Source organism: Rhinopithecus roxellana, chromosome 8, assembly GCF_007565055.1.
Source record: "Rhinopithecus roxellana isolate Shanxi Qingling chromosome 8, ASM756505v1, whole genome shotgun sequence".
Lineage (NCBI taxonomy): Eukaryota > Metazoa > Chordata > Mammalia > Primates > Cercopithecidae > Rhinopithecus > Rhinopithecus roxellana.
This window is the reverse complement of record NC_044556.1, coordinates 57822016-57840029: the sequence shown is the minus strand read 5'-3', so window position 1 is coordinate 57840029 and position 18014 is coordinate 57822016.

Genomic DNA, 18014 nt, shown 5'->3' with positions numbered 1-18014 from the left:
TTTTTTTTTTTTTTTTTTTTTTTTTTGAGACAGAGCCTTCACTCTTTTGCCCAGGACTCCACCTCCTGGGTTCATACCATTCTCCTGCCTCAGCCTCCCAAGTAGCTCAGACTATAGGCACCCACCACAACGCCCAGCTAATGTTTTGTTTTTTTTTTCAAGTAGATATGGGGTTTCACTGTGTTAGCCAGGATGGTCTTGATCTCCTGACCTTGTGATCCACCCACCTCGGCCTCCCCAAGTGCTGGGATTACAGGCATGAGCCACCGCGTCTGGCCGGGTACTTTCTTTTTCTTCCTTTTTTCTTACATTTTTCTTTAATATAGCTTGTCATGCTTAAACCCAAACAAAACACTTTATCTGTTATACCTAAAAGTAACTCCACTAATTACTTAATCAAATGACTATATTGAGAATTCACAAAAATTAAGCTTTTGGTTCCACAAGGGATACTTTATCAGTGTAACATTGTCATTGACCACTAAAAGTTTTCCTCGTGTTGTTCTGTGGAAGAGAGAAAGAATGTACTGGACGTAACAACAAGTGATTGGGTTCATTGTTTGCTGATCAAGACTCCTTTGTATTTTTTTACCCTAGTTCACTAAAATATTAACATTTCTTCCACATGTCATGCTCCTTTCTTAAAGATTTCTTTCATGATTCTTCCACCTGCTAACTTCCTATTGGTTAAAACTATCCTTGAATGCCAGTATTAATGTCTCTTCCTTCAGAAATACTTCCTTAGATCTCCTCCCAGGCTAGGAAAAAAATATTACCTAGTGTTTACATGTGTATGATCTTATATTTTTTTCTGCCACTTATCACTATAGTTAAGGATATCTGTCTTTTCAAGACAACAAGTCTCAATAGTAAGAGTTCCCTGACTGCCTTTTAAACCACTTTATCACAGTGGCTATATCAGTACTTGCTTCAGAGTAGCCTCTGAGTAAGTGCAATTACACCATGGCATAATGAATAACAAGGAACAAAATCAAGTACCAGTAATTGTTTCAATGAAAAAGAGGCCAGGCACAGTGGATAACACCTGTAATCCCAGCACTTTGGAGGCCAAGGTGGGTGGATCACCTGAGGTCGGGAGTTCGAGACCAGTCTAACCAACATGGAAAAACCTTGTCTCTACTAAAAATACAAAATTAGCTGGGCGTAGTGGCATATGCCTGTAATCCCAGCAACTCGGGAGGCTGAGTCAGGATAATTGCTTGAACCTGGGAAATGGAGGTTGCGGTGAGCCGAGATCACACCATTGCAGTGCAGCCTAGGCAACAAGAGCAAAAATACCATCAAAAAAGAGAGAGAGAGAGAGACAGATTCAAAAGCTGCCTGACAAAAATTTCCAAATAATTGTTTAAAGACACACAGCATATTTGCAGGAATACAGAGAAACAATTGAATGAAATAAGAAAAACTATAAACTACCAATACCAAAAGAAGTAATATAGCACAGATACACAATCTCTGGAGCTGAGAAATATAATGAATGAATTGAAGAAAATGTAGTAGAGAATATCAATGGCAGTACTGATGAAGGAGGAGGAAGAAAGTGTGAAATTGAGCACAAGTTATTTGAAAATATTTAAAAGAACTAAAAGAAAAAATGGATTCAAAGGAATAAAGAATGCTTAAAGGATTCATGGAACAGCATCAATAGAGCAAATATCTAAATGATAATATAAGAAGAACAGTGAGAAAAAAATGGAAAGGTTATTTTTTAAAATAATAGCAGAAAACTTTCTAAATCTGGAGAAAGTTGTAAAAACCCAAGTAGAAGGTCAAAGACTCCAATTAAATTAATTTCAATCAAGACGACACCAAGATAATTTATAATCAAACTTATAAAAGTTTGATGTGCCCATGTGTTCTCATTTAGCTCCCACTTATAAGAGAACATGTGGTATCTGGTTTTCTGTTTCTGCATTAGTTTGCTAAGGATAATGACCTCCAGCTCCATCCATGTCCCTACAAAGAACATGATCCCATTCATTTTCATGACTGCATAGTATTTCAAGGTGAATATGTACCACATTTTCTTTATCCATTCTATCACTGATGGGCATTTAACATGATTCCATATCTTTGGTATTGTTAATAATGCTGCAATGAACATACACATTCATTCTTCATTTTCAATAAGATATTTACACAAGGAAAACTGCAGTTTCCCTACCTAACAAAGTAGAAAACTATAAACATTTATGGAAGGAGTCTCAAAATTGCTTCTCTTCCCTGGGAGGAGACAGCAAATGGGTTTGAGAGTTATTTCATAGCACAGCATGAAATAGTTGGCACTAACCAACTTAAGTGACCCAAACTAGTGTTGTTGTTGTTTTTCTTTTTATCTTTCAATATATTTTATTTTCTTAGCCTTTCACAAGTTTATATAATCCTGCAGTTTAGTCTCTGGAGAGTTTTATCAATTTATTTATCTATTCTTATAAGACAAATAGTGATTCGTGCACTTCTGAAGAAAATATCAAGATATAGACTATTATGGAAGAAGTTCTAATGAGCTAAAAGCAGTGGGGATTTCTGTAGAGAAAGATCTGGGTACCTATTTAATAATCACAAAATCACAGAAGCATTTTGTTTTAACTAACACACTTTTCTCTTGTTCCTCTGTTGCTGTATTTTCTATAACCCATATTATGACTTAAACTTCAAAATAGCATCTCATTTCATCTTCTACCAAAAATAATTTTGATGATTATTTACTCACATGCATATATTGATAATTAACTATATTTTAATATTCTGTTTCTACATGAGATACATAGCGAATTGATATATTTTGGACCTCAAGAAGTTCTCTCTCACTTTTCATGGGGAAAATCAAAGATATGTAGCAACCTCAGTAACACATGTGAGTACAGTGGTGGGTTCATTGTCTACTACTGGAGTTTCTTTCACACTTTTCCCTTCACTTACTTATCCATTAAAGTTTCTTCAACATTCTTCTTCTACTTGGGGTTTTTATAAACCATGTTTCTCTACTTGGAAATCTCCTAAATTGGTCAAATCACTTCTTCCTCGGGCTAGGGGAAGTCTTCCTGATGTTCATATGTGTAAGACCTTGGGATTTTTTCTACTATAATACTTATGACAACTGTAATTAGTGAATTCATGTCATTTCACTGTCACTATAAGTTTCAAGAGTAGGAGTACACTGTCAGCCTTTTAAAAACCCACTTCATCCAAGTGACTAGGACAATATCTGCATCATATTATACTCTAAATAAACACAATGACCCATTAAAGCAATGAATACCAAGTACCAAAATAAGAACCTGCAGGGTCTGTTGAGGCATATGTGAAGGTCATCTAATTCAGGAAAGGAAATAATGTATAAATTGAGGTCAAAAGAATGTCCAACCACAAACATAGAAGTGGAAGAAAAGGGAAGAGAGTTGAAAGGTTTGGGAAAATCCTGGAAGAAGGAAAAGAACATATTAACATCTAGAGATAATATAAAATGAGCTGCATTTTATAATTGAATGATCTTTATTAGTTTTTATTGAATTTTTCTGCTCTGAAATATGAATTTTCTAGTCTCTTATTGTGTCCCCCAGATATCAGAGATAGTCTAACAACTCAGTTAAATATCTCTGACCATCTGAAAAAGAAAATACTTTCTTTTTCTTTATACTTAAGAAAGGATTAAAATTTTGATGGGCTGGAGTAACAAAAAGTAGGCACTGAGATCCTGCAGAACAATTGGCAGCTATTCCAGGAGAACACATAGGGTTCCATTCAGGGTGGCCACATTGGCTCTACCTATTTTGAGCCTAACTGAAATAGTGTTGCCACATACCCATCCCAACCAGGGCCACCAGCCCCAGCATCCCCTACAAATATTTGTTGGGAGCAATGAGTGGGTAGTGGGGGACACAATGGTGGAATCCCTTGCATTGGTCTTGCCTCTGCCCCCTGCCCATTGCCACTAGTTATTTAACCACCACTGATGAAGGTTGGCCTGACTCTCCCAACCTTCTAAGCCATGGGAAATAAATTGGCATGTCTAGCCCTACCATTGCCTCACCTCCATCCCCCATTGGGTGCTGTTCAGCCCCTCATACTGAGCAGCCCACAACTGCACTGCCACACTGCACAACTTTAATAGTCCTACCAGGCTATTAAAGGGGAATGTTGTGAAATAAAAGCAATAATAATAAAGACTTACAAAGAAAGATCAAGCAGGAAGAAGTGAGCCTTCCATACCAGACTACAGAGCAAGCAATTTTTCCTAAAGAAAATGAGGAATTATTGAAGATTATCAAGCATGGTAGAATCATGGCTTTATAGAAAGATAATTGGTTTAAAGAACTGATTAGAGTAATTAAGCCTGAAAGGAGAAAAGCCAAGCAAGTGTTAAAATAATCTCAGTCATTAAAGACTGTAATTCTCTACTAGGGAGCAGGTAGAAGTCCAGCAAGAGGACAGGAATATGGACATTTAGGACACAAATAATATGGTGCAGTGCCAAGTATGCACCCATCACAAGCAACACTCTCACATTTGAAAGAGCAGAGGAGACTCCTAAATCTCAGGTAAAGTTGAAGAGGAGGAGCAGACTTCAAGTTCCACAGAAGAAATTGCTATGGCTCATCCATTCAATCTCTCCATCAGGCAGCTATTTCTTCATTAGTTTCCATCATGTTTCAGATTGACAAAATTGCCTAATAATTGATCATCTTCTTTCTGCAAGGCAATGAACTAAAAAAAGTTAGGCAGGTGTGGTGGCAGGTGCCTGCAATCCCAGCTACTCGGGAAGTTGAGGCAGGAAAATTGCTAAAGCAACTTTGAACAAAATGAATATGGCAGGAGGCATCACACCATCTGACTTCAAAATATACTATAAACCTATAGTAGCCAAAACAGAATGGTACAAGCATAAAAGAAAACACATAGACCAATGAAACAGAATAAAAAGCTCACGAATGAATTCACACATTCACAGCCAACTGGTTTTTGAAAAAGATGCCAACAACATACGATGGGAGGGAAACGGTCTCTTCAATAAATGACTTTTGGAAAAGTGGATATCTACATACAGAAGAATGAAATTAGACATTTATCTCTTGCCACATTAAAAAAAAGTCAAAGAAGTCTGACTAAGATGACTGAATAGCATCCTCAAGTGATTGCCTTCCTTACAGGAACACCAAATTGAATAACTACCTACATAAGAAAGTACCCTCAAAAAAATATATAAAACTCAGTGTGGACACCAGCTTGGCCACAGTGGAATAGAGCACCAAGCAGGCTCCTAGGATCCCTGATTCCATGCCTTGGCTCCTGGATGGCATTTCTTAACCTGCCCTGGGCCAGAGGGGAGCCCACTGCTATGAAGGGAGAGACCCAGGCCTGGAAGCATTCACTACACGTTGACTGAAGAGCCCTTAGTCCTCGAGTGAACATCAGCAGTGAACATCAGCAGTAATTCCTGTAGACCTGGGGCAGTGCTGGCCAAAGAAATACCCCTGCTTGTGGAAAGAGGAGGGAAGAGTGGGAAAGACTATGTCTTATGACTTGGTTGTCAATTGAGCTGCAGTAGAATAAAGCCCTAGATAAATTTCTAAGGTTCCAGACTCCAGGCCCTGGCTCCTGGCTCCAGGCCTGGATCCAGGCATTCTGGGACCTGTCCTGGCAAGAGGGAGAGTGAACCATGCTGAAGGGTAGGACACAAGTCTGGCTTGATTTGGTACCCTCTAAATGAAGAGCCCTTGGGCCTTGAGTGAACACTGGCAATAGCTATGTAGGGGTTACCATGACCCTTGAGTGAGAACCAGTGCTGTGCTGGCTTTTGGTCTGACCCAGGGCTGTTCCAGTGGTTATAGTCACAGGGGTGCTTGTGCCACATCTCTCACATCTCCAGGTAGCTCAGCATGGAGAGAGAGACTCTGTTTGGAGAAAAAGTAAAGGAAGAGGAAAAGAGCCTCTTCCTGGAAATCCAGGGAATTCTCTTTGATATTACCCAAGACCACCAAGGTGGCACTTCTACGGGTTTGCAAGATTTACAGTATTACTGGGCTTGGGGTACCCCCTAATGCTAATATGGCTGCAGTGACTTAGAGCACAACATTCCATTTCCTTTGAATACTTGGAAAACCTTCCCAAGAAGAATGGGTATAAACAACCCCAGACTGCAAACATCACAATAAATATTTCACTTTTCAATGTCCAGACATCAACAAACATTCATAAGCATAAAAACCATCCAGGAAAACATGGTCTTATGAAACAAACTAAATAAGTCACCAAGGACCAATCTTGGAGTGACAGAGATATGTAACCTTTCAGACAGAGAATTTAAAGTAGCTGTCTTAAAGAAGCTCAATAAAATTCAAGATAACACAGAGAAGGAATTCAAAATCCTATCAAATAAATTTAACAAAGAAATTGAAACAATTAAAAAGAACCAAGAGGAAATTCTGGAGCTGAAAAATTCAGTTAACATACTAAAAATACATTAGAGACTCTCAACAGCAGAATTAATCAAGCAGAAGAAAGAGTTAGTGAGCTGGAAGATAAGCAACTAGAAAAAGCACAGTCAGAGGAGACAAAAGAATAAAGAAAAAAGAAAAAGAAAAAGAAGGAAGTATACCTACAAGATACAGGAAATAGCCAAAAATGGAAAATCTAAGAGTTACTGGCATTGAAGAGAAGATAGAGAGAGACATCAGGGTAGAAAGTGATAAAAAACTAGAAATTCCACTACTGAGTGTATACCCTAAGAAATATAAATTGTCCTAGTATAAAGACACATGCACATGTATGTTCATTGCAACACTATTCACAATTTCAAAAATTGGAATCAACCTAAATGCCAATCAAAGATATGCTAGATAAAGAAAATGTGGTACATATACACTATAGAATACTATGCAGCCTTAAAAAGGAATGAGATCATGTCCCTTGCAGGAACATGGATGGAGCTGGAGGCTATTACCCTTCACAAACTAATGCAGGAACAGAAAACCAAATGCTGCATGTTTTCATTTATAAGTGAGAGCTAAATGATGAGAACACATGGACACATAGAGGGGATACACACATTGCTGGCTATCAGAGGGTGGAAAGTGGAGAGTAGAAGGAGGGCAAGGATCAGAAAAAATAACCAGAAGGTACTACGCTTAATACATGGTTGACAATATCTGTACAACAAACCCCAATGGGCACAAGTTTATATATATAACAAACCTGCCCGTGTACTCCTGAAATTAAAATAAAAGTTAAATTTAAAAAAATAATATATAATGGAGCTCCAATATGTCTGGCAGCATATTTCTCAGTGGAAATTCTTTTCTTTCCTATAAAAAAAGAAAGTGATATACAATATTTCAAAGTATTTACATAGCTATCATGAAGATCTTTAGGTAACCTCATACATACTTTAATGTACATTACTATATCCTTACACTTTTCAGTGTTTAGGTCATCTAACAGCTCATCTAGTCCTGACTGTTTTATTTCCACTGAGATGGGAGAAATAGCTTAAATATTCCTCATGAGATTAGTTTAAAAGCCAGGAAGAAAAACTTGATTAAATTTGACTGCATTCAAATTCTAAATTTCTTTATTTTAAAAAAAGGCAAAGTAAACACAGTGAAAATACACAGCAAACACTGTAAGAAAATGTCTGTAATGCATACAACTAACACAGGGTATGTATTCACAATATAGGGATAACTACATAGTATTTTATTTGAACAGCCCATTTGCAAAATGGGCAAAAGATATGAATAATCACTTTATTCAAATGTCAAACACACATGATCAGATGCTCAACATTACCAGCAATTAATGACTTCCAGAGCATCAACCTATATGGTACAAGATATAAGCCAAGAACAAGATAGATGTTTATGAGCTAAAAATAATTTATTGCGACTTTTACAGGAGCTTGAATACCCTCATTGGTAGAGTCAACATTAATAAAATCTGAATTATTACCATTAATATGGCCATGCCATTTTTATAGGTAGGTGCTAGAGAAATGCTACTTATACATGTAGCATTTACAAGTAAACATTTAAACAATTATCAGGAACATTTTGTCTATAAAAATGTAATCTTCCTTCAACCCTATTATCCACTTACGTTTATATATTAAAACACATTTTATATGACAAAATTAATACTCAGCTATTTCCTTGATGTTTTGCTTTAATTATATAAATGTAATATTTGTATTTCAGTCCCTAATATCTTATTACTTAAAAATGTCTTATAGTATTTGCTATAGGGTAAAATTTATACACAAAGAAAATTCATGCAAATGTATTTGGTGGCTTCATGACCTCAGGAGTGCACACCCTGTAGTTTGAGAAGTGTGTTGTTATACCATGCATAATAGCTAACTACTAAATAGTATCTTACTGTTTACAAAATGCTTTCACATGGAGTCTCAAAAATGAAAAGAAAAAACAAAACATTCAGAGACACCTACTTATCTCTGGAATGAGATGATAATTACTTTAAGTACTCAGCATGGAATGCCTGATACACTACACTTGCTATTTATTGTAATCTTCCAATGATCACATTTTAAATTAGGTAAATGACTTACCTGAGGCCACACAGCTAGTAAAAGGACTGAACTCAAGTTTTCTGAATGCAGGTGTTCTGTTCTTTCTTTTGCCAACTGCCTTCTTATAATACAGAGTGCAATGGTATATTGTTTTTTTTTATTTTAATAAAAGAAATAAAGAAAAACAAGGTTGGTGTTATTGGCTGTGATTTGAAAGGCACCAACCCAAACATCAAATCCTATTATAATTGAAGTATTAGCAATTATTTTCCTAAGTCATTTATCTCTCTTCAGCTAGAATATCTGCACAGCTTGATCCCTCACTTTGTTTAGATTTCCGCTTAATTGACGCCTCCTAAACTCGACCTTCAGTGAACAAAAGCTGCAAAATGGCACATGACACCATAACTCTCTATTACCTACATGACTTGCGTGTCTTCATAGCAGTTATCTACTTGACATTATGGTATATATGCTATTGCCATTCATTTATTTTTTAATTGGCAGCCCGCTGAAATAGAACAGTTTGTGGGCAAGGACTTTGCTATTCATTTCTGTACTCCTGCCACTTAGAATAGTATTGCACATACTGTAGGTATTATATAAACATTTTAAAAAGAAATTCATGTTAAATCAACTGTCTAGACATGCCTGCCTAAGAATTCAACCCTGAGAATCTCCACTTACTAGCCTTTATTGATACATTTGGCGTTAGTAATCTACGACCAGAGTTAGTTGAACATGGATACACAAGTGTCTTTGTTGTACATTCTCCAAGAGGGATTTCCAAGCCAGAAATAGCATAGATGAAAAACAGAACAAACCACTGAAGTCAAACCACATCTACTTCTGGAATAATTTCAAAAAGGGAAAGGTTGAGAAGGCTTTTCAAAATCTAAGATATTATGCCAAATATATAGCACTACACAGAATCAAGGCAGGAAGCTTAGAAACTTCTGTCTCCAGAAGGAGTAATCCAAATTCCTATGGTTCTACTGTGCAAGCTACTCTAGGTTCTAAGAAGGAAGTAAAACATGGTGTACTGCAGGGAAACTCAAAGTAATTGAGTTTGTTTGAATTTTCAGACTAAGCTGATAGAAAAGCATGTGGTTTGTTTTAAAGGTTCTACTATCAGTTATTTTTTCATCATAATTTAACTGGTGAATCTGATATTTATTTAGTCTATGAGTATATTTTTATTCAGTATATGTGATATGATTTGACTGTGTCCTCACCTAAATCTCATCTTGAATTGTAGTTCCCATAGTCCCCACATGTCACGGGACGGACAGGATAGGAGGTAATTGAATCATAAGAGCTGTTGCCCCACACCATTCTTGTGATAGTAAGTTTTCATGAGATCTGATTGTTTTATAAGGGGCTTCCCTTTTCATCCACTCTCATTTCTCTCTCCAGCTGCCATGTGAAGAAGGATGTGTTTGCTTCCCTTTCCACCATGATTGTAAGTTGCCTGAGGCTTTCCCAGCCCTGTGGAACTATGAGTCAATTAAACCTCTTTCCTTTATAAATTACCCAGTCTTGGGTATGTCCTTATAGCAGCATGAAAATGAACTAATACAGTACATTTGTACAGCAGAGAGTGGGGTGCTTCTATAAGGATATCTGAAAATGTGGAAGCAACTTTGGAACTGGGTAACAGGCAGACGTTGGAACAGTTTGGAGGGCTCAGAAGTGCAAAATGTGGGAAAGTTTGGAAATTCCTAGAGACTTGTTGAACGTCTTTGACCAAACTGCTGATATAAACAATAAAGTCCAGGCTGAGGTGGTATCAGATGGAGATGAGGAATATTTTGGGAACTGGAATAAAGGTAATTCTTGCTATGCTTTACCAACAGACTGGTGGCATTTGGCCTCTGCCTTAGAGATCTGTGGAGGTTTGAAATGGAGAGAGATGATTTAGGGAATCTGGTGGAAGAAATTTCTAAGCAGCAAAGTGTTCAAGAGAAAGAAAGTTTAAAAAAATCTGCAGCCTGACAATACGATACAAAAGAAACACCCATTTTCTAGGAAGAAATTCAAGCCTACTGCAAACATTTGCATAATTAACAAGGAGCCAAATGTTAATTACCAAGACAATGGGAAAAGTGTCTCCAGCGCCTGCCAGAGGACTTCATGGAAGCCCATCCCATCACAGGCCCAGAAGCCTAGTAGTGAAAAATGGTTTCCTGGGCCCCCATGTCCCACTGCTCTATGCAGCCTTGGGACATGGTGCCCTGCATCCCAGCTGCTTCAGCTCTAGCCATGGCTGAAAGCGGCCAATGTGCAGCTCAGACCATTGCTTTAGAAGGGGCAAGCCCCAAGCCTTGGCAGCTTCCACATGGTGTTGGGCGTCTGGGTGCACAGAAGTCAATAATTGAGGTTTGGGAACTTCTGCCTAGATTTCAGAGGATGTATGGCAAGGCCTGAATATCCAGGCAAAAGTCTGCTGCAGGGGCAGAGCTCTCATGAAGAACCTCTGCCAGGGCAGTGCAGAAGGGAAATGTGAGGTCAGAGCACCCACACATGGTCCCCACTGAGGTACTGACTAGTGGAGCTGTGAAAGGAGGGCTACTGTTCTCCAGACCCTGGAATGGTAGATCCACTGACAGCTTGCATTGTGGGCTTAGAAAAGCCACACTCAGTGACAGCCCATTAAAACAGCCGGGATTGGGGCTGTACCCTTCAAAGTCACAGGAGCAGAGCTGCTCAAAGCCATTGGGAGCCCACTTCTTGCATCTGCATGACCTGAATGTGAGACATGTAGTCAAAGGAGATCATTTTGGAATTTTAAGGTTTGATGACTGCCCTATTAGATTTTGGACTTGCATGGGGCCTGTAGCCCCTTTGTTTTGGCCAGTTTTTCCCATTTGGAATGGGTTATTTACCCAATACCTGTATCCACATTGTATCTAGAAAGTAACTAAATTATGCCTGTAATCCCAGCACTTTGGGAGGCTGAGGCAGGCGGATCACAAGGTCAGGAGATCAAGACTATCCTGGCTAACATGGTGAAACCCGTCTCTACTAAAAATACAAAAAATTAGCCAGGCGTGGTGGTGGGTGCCTATAGTTCCAGCTACTCAGGAGGCTGAGGCAGGAGAATGGCGTGAATCCAGGAGGCAGAGCTTGCAGTGAGCCAAGATAGCACCACTGCACTCCAGCCTGGGCAACAGAGCAAGACTCCATCTCAAAAAAAAAAAAAAAAGTAACTAAATTGATTTTGATTTTACAGGATCATAGGTGAAAGGGACTTGCTTTGTCTCAGGTGAGTCTTTGGACTTGGACTTTTGACTTAGTGCTGGAGTAAGTTAAGACTTTGGGCAACTGTTGGGAGGGCATGATTGTGTTTTGAAATGTAAGGACATGAGATTTAGGAAGGGCCAGGGCAGAAGGAGATGGTTTGGCTGTGTCCCCACCCAAATCTCATCTTGGATTGTAGTAACCATAATTTCCATGTGTCATAGGAGGGATCCAGTGGGATGTAATTGAATCATTGATCCAGTTTGCCCCATTCTATTCTCATGATAGTGACTGAGTTCTCACAAGATCTGATAGTTTTATAAAAGTCTTCCTTCTTCCCTCAGCTCTCATTTCTCTCTCCTACTACCATGTGCAAAAGAACATATTTGCTTCCCCTTCTGCCATGATTGTAAGTTTTCTGAGGCCTCCCTAGTCCTACAGAACTGTGAGCCAATTAAATCTTTCCTTTATATCCAGTCTCGAGTATTTCTTCAAAGCAGCATGAGAACAGACTAATACACTTTGTCATAATATTCTGCAATTACAAAGTCATAAACATTTAAATTACTGTCATAAAGCCAAGAAGAAATAACTTGCCATATTCAAAACTCCTGGAGGAGCTCAAGCTCCACTTTCTTTTTTTTTTTTTTTTTTTTTTTTTTTTTTTGAGACAGAGTCTTGTTCTGTCGCCCAGGCTGGAGTACAGTGGCCGGATCTCAGCTCACTGCAAGCTCCGCCTTCCAGGTTTATGCCATTCTCCTGCCTCAGCCTCCCGAGTAGCTGGGACTACAGGCACCCGCCACCTCGCCCGGCTAGTTTTTTGTATTTTTTTTAGTAGAGACGGGGTTTCACCATGTTAGCCAGGATGGTCTCGATCTCCTGACCTCGTGATCCACCCGTCTCGGCCTCCCAAAGTGCTGGGATTACAGGCTTGAGCCACCGCGCCCGGCCTCCACTTTCTAAGTAATCCCTTCTCTGCTTTACTACTTGGTGATCACTAGACTAGAATCCCTAAGTGAGATGACTCAGTCACATTTTGGCTCTATCAGCAGCCACCTGGCACTGGCTAAGTGAAATGGAAAGATCAAAAAAGTAGGCATTTGCACCACTAATTTTCTGCCATCTTGTATTTTCATGATTTATTGTTTATTTCCCTTTCTGACACTCTTAAGCTAATATAGCAAACACTGAAGAATACAGGAACATTAACTGGGCACACAGGAGTCTTTTTCCTTGTACCAAATATTCTCAAGCACTAAATCCAAAACTTAAAATCCAATAAAATCCTTATACCACTTACCCATCACTCATACATTATTTTTCTCTTCTTCACATGTTAACACCCAAAATCAAGCAAAAGCTATTAATAAATCTCAGTTCCGATGAAATTTGCTCTTGCTGCTGAACAAATCTAAGTAAATAATAGATACATATTAGTAACTTGAGGCAAGAATTCCCAAAACTATATGTATGGGGTGAGGAGTTAACTATTGACAACAGTAGAGAATCTCATTTCCAATTTAGGGGATAAATAATATCAGGGGAAATCCTGAGAGCCAAAAGTGGAAGTACAAAAGTAAAGATGAGAAAATAAATTATTAACTAATAAGATTCTTCAATGAATGCTTCCTAGAGTATGGTCAATTATAGATACATTGAGCAAATAGAGGATGGAGATAACAGAAATTAAAGGCACAGAGTACGGTGCTATGGTTTAAATGCTTTTGTCCCCTTCAAAACCAATGCTTAAACTTAGCACACAAAGCAACAGTGTTGGCAGGTGGGGCCTAATGGGAAGTGTTTAAATGATGAGGGCTCTGCTCTTATAAACGTATTAATACTAATATAAAAAGAGCTTGTGGGGGTCAATTAGTTTTTTTGGCTCTCCTATCATGTGAGGACACAGCAAGAAAACCTCATCAGATACTGATACCTTGACCTTGGACTTCCAATCTTAAGAATTATGAGAAACAAATATCTGCATTGTATAATTACCCAGTCTATGGTATTCCACTACAGCAGCACTAAGCAGAATAAGACAGTGGGAAAATATGCCTTGTTCATTGCAGAAAGCGTCAGAGAACAATGGGTTTTCATAAACCAGAAATGTCATTCTCTCATATACTCTCCATGTACTACGCAATGAACATGAGATGAATGGTGCCAGTTCTGGCTATGTACAGTATATTAGAACTTGTCCACATCATCTCTGAAGTTTCCATATAAATTCACTCTCCTCTCTGGCCCCAACACTAAATCTCTCCTTTATTCCACTACTTTCCAAAGTAGAGAGATCAACCCTAGAACTACAGAAGCCCTTTCTGCCAACAGAATTTTCTGCAGTTTATGGTATTTGTTTAGGGCAAAAGGAAAAGCAGGCAAAACCACAATAGACTACAAAATTGCAGAGAAGAACTAGGTCTGAGAAGCATTCAAGTTGGAGAGGAAGGAATGCCACAGCTGTGAAAATGTGTTCTGAGTAGGTGACTGCAAAGTGAATGGTAGAAATGTCTAATCCAACTGGAGAAAGCTTACTGATGCCAGGATAACTGCTGCTTCCCAGAACACCCACCCTCCCCGAGGAATGTGGAACAGACTGCAGAGAATCCAAATAATACCTTTGCTCAGGAAGTAAATAGACTAAAGAGTGCAACCAGATGGCTTAATAGGCCATCAGTGACTGTTTTTCCGCTCTTTTCCCATTCCCTTTTCTTCTTACGGCTTAAAAGACCAGTCATGCATGTATTGTGAAGGCAGAGATCTTCCTCTTCTTGCTATTACCCAAGATGGCCTCACATGTATCCCCTGAATAAATCTTTGACTACCTACTAATTTGGCGTGGTCTGCTTTCGTTGGTCTGAGCTTGCCCTGTTCTTATGAAGGGTAGATATTGGTCCAGCAAGGAGTTTTCCCAACAGTCACCTTGCTAGTTAACTGTATTCACTCAGTGTGCAAGTATCCTACCTCCATTATTCCAACTTGTGTGCAGAATTCAACTCTCTTTAAAACCTGTTACATACATAAATTGCAACGTCTATGCATTAAGTAGAACACACTCTATGGAATACAGAATAACATGGAAAAATTGATAAAATGGGGAAAATAAAGCATAATAACAAGATTGAGGAGGGAGATAAGCTTCAACTCCTAGTTTCAACAGTTCAATGAAACAAGATCAAAGCTGATATCTGACTTTCACAGTTTCATTCAGATGGAAGTCAGACAAGTATTAGCTTTTCAAAGGATAAAATAATTTAGTTTAAGCTTTTGGAAAATCAGATTCCTGTGTTTTAACACAATTTTTTCAGTCCAAGCAGGAAGCATGAGAAATCAATCAATGCCCCTGAGCTAATATTGTAAGTGGCAAAGCTTTGGATAAGATAGACCTGGTTTAAATCTGGCTCCAGCCCTAACTAGTCACATAATTTAGGAAAATAGCTTAAATGGTTGCTACAGACTGAATTGTGTCACCCAAATTCATATGATGAAGCCCTAACCCTCAGTGTGATGATATTTGAAAATATGAGGCCTTTGGGAGGTAATTCGTTTATGACATCAGGGTCTTCATGATGTGATTGACTCCCTCTAAAGAAAGGCATCAGATCTCGCTCTCTATCTCTCTCTCACTCACTCTCTCTCTCTCTCTCTCTCTCTCTCTCTCTCTCTCAACCCCCACCAGGTAATGACCCAGTATGAATATGGCTATCTACAAGCCAGAAAGAGGGCCCACACCAGAAACTAAGTTGGCTAGCACCTTGATCTTGGAACCCCAGCCTCCAGAACTGGGGGAAATGCCTGTCATTTAAGCCACCCAGTCTATGTCATTTTGTTATAGTATCCTGAGACTCAAGTCATCTAAGACAATAGTCTTCTCTAAAATGGGGAAACTCTGCCTCATAGGGTTGATTTGAAAATCTAGTGACATAAAGCATATACATTATATTTTACAGTCTAGTGCATCATGAGAAATCAATATGCAGTAGGAATCATTGTTCTTAGCAAAGACACTTAAAATATTGATACTATTGAGTATCAATAGTATCAATAGTATTGAGAACTATTTCACACTATTGAGTATTTAGGATGTCAAGGTCTTCATGATGTGATTGGTCTCCTTTAAAGAAAAGGCATCAGATCTCTCTCTGTCTCTCAAAAGTGTGAAGTCACTTTTCACACTTCTCAAAATACTCAAAAGTGTGAAATAACACAAACGGTTCCACACAACTGAAACTTTGGTATGTGCATAAGTGTGTGGAAAATGAGGTCAGAATGGTAAAATAGTAAGCTACCTTTTTTCATAAAGGGAGGAATGGAAGTTTCATTGTGAAAAAATAAGTACATAATTGGGAGATTTTATGCAGTGAGAGGATGAATTGAAGGCAGCATACTCATTCTTCAGCTAGAAATCAGAAAAAACAGATGATGATGATGATGATGACGATGATTATTATGATTATTATTATTTTGAGATGGAGTCTTGCTCTGTCACCCAGGCTGCAATGCAGTGGTGCAATCTTGACTCACTGCAAACTCCACCTCCCAGGTACAAGAGATTCTCCTGCCTCAGCCTCCTGAGTAGCTGGCACTACAGGCGCCCACTACCACACCCAGCTAATTTTTGTATTTTTAGTGGAGACGGGGTTTCACCATGTTGGCCAGGCTGATGTTGAACTCCTGACCTCGTGATCCACCCACCTCAGCCTCCTAAAGTAGAAAAAACAGATTATTAACTATTGAGGAATTTTTCTGCTGGTTGTCAAGTATTTTGCATTATAAAGGCAGCAGAGGAGGTGATATTTATACCACAGGAATTGGCAATTACTACAAATCAGAGCTCTTCTGTAGTTGTTATAGTTAGATTAATATCTACAGTTTTGCGACTGCATTCTATTTGTTACATTTGTTCTTTGTTTCTTTGCCCCTCTTTTTCTGCTTTTTTTGGTTTTAATTGAGCAATAATTTTTTTCTTTTCTTCTCTTAACATATGAATTATACTTTAAAAAATTTTTTTTATTGTTTGGCTTGGAGTTTCAAAAATATAGCTTTAACTAACCTAAATCTATCTTTAAATATTACTGTATTGCTTTATGTATACAACAGATACCATATAACAGAAAATCCCCTATTCCTCCATTTTTTCCCTGGCTCATTTCTTGTATTTATATACTATAATGACTGAATACATTATTACTATTATTACTTTAAAGAAAGTTATCTTTTAAATAGATTAAGAATCAAAATTTTCAAAATTCAATTGACTTGCATTTATGCCTTCTCTGATGGTCTTCTTCTCTTCATGTAGATCTGATCTCCTTCACTTTTGAACAATAATTTTGCCAGATATAGAATTCTAGATTGCCATGTTCTTTCTTTCAATACATTTAAGCATTTCATTTTATATTCTTCTTTCTCTTGTTGCCTCCAATGTTCCTGACAAAAAACTCCACAGTGATTCTTGGAATTGCTTCGCTATATATAATACAATATTTTACTTTCCTCTGACTTTGATCAAGATTTTTCTTTGACTTTTCTGCAGTTGGAATATAAAATGCCCAGATATGATTTGTTTTTCAGCATTTATCGCAGTGGATAATACCTGACCTTCCTGCATCTGAGGTTTTGGCTCTGGTTGGTTTTAAATATTTCTTGGCAATTATTTCTCCAAATACTGATACAGGAGATAGAAATAAATTATCTTAGGCAGATAGTGAGGACAAAAGAGTCCTCAGCAGAATTTCCCTTCTAACAAAAAGCAGCCCAAAAATCACTTATTTTCTAATAAAGAGCAGCCTGAACGATCGAACTGCAAACATAGAGAAGGAAGCTAGGAGCTTCCACAGCGGGGTGCTAGCAGCGCCAACAGAAAGGGCGACCTGGTGCGAGGCATATTCACCACGGGGCTCCACCTTCCCTTTTTTGTTAGCATGTGTACGGTAAGAAAGAAATAAGCAACATGGAGTAGCTATCCGCCTGCATAATAAAAGACTGGGGTAAGGGCAGCCAGAGATTCGGGCCCTATGCAGATGGCACAGCTGGTCCTAACCAATTTTACACAACCTATGTAGATCAGACACCATCTCCCCATCTCATCTATAAAAATATCTGCATTTCACAGCAGATCAGCAACCCATTTTTCCAGGATGCTTCTCTGTAGCAGAGAGCTATTCTCTTTCTTTTGCCTGTTAAAATTCAGCTCTAAACCTCACCCTTTGTGTGTGTCTGCATCCTT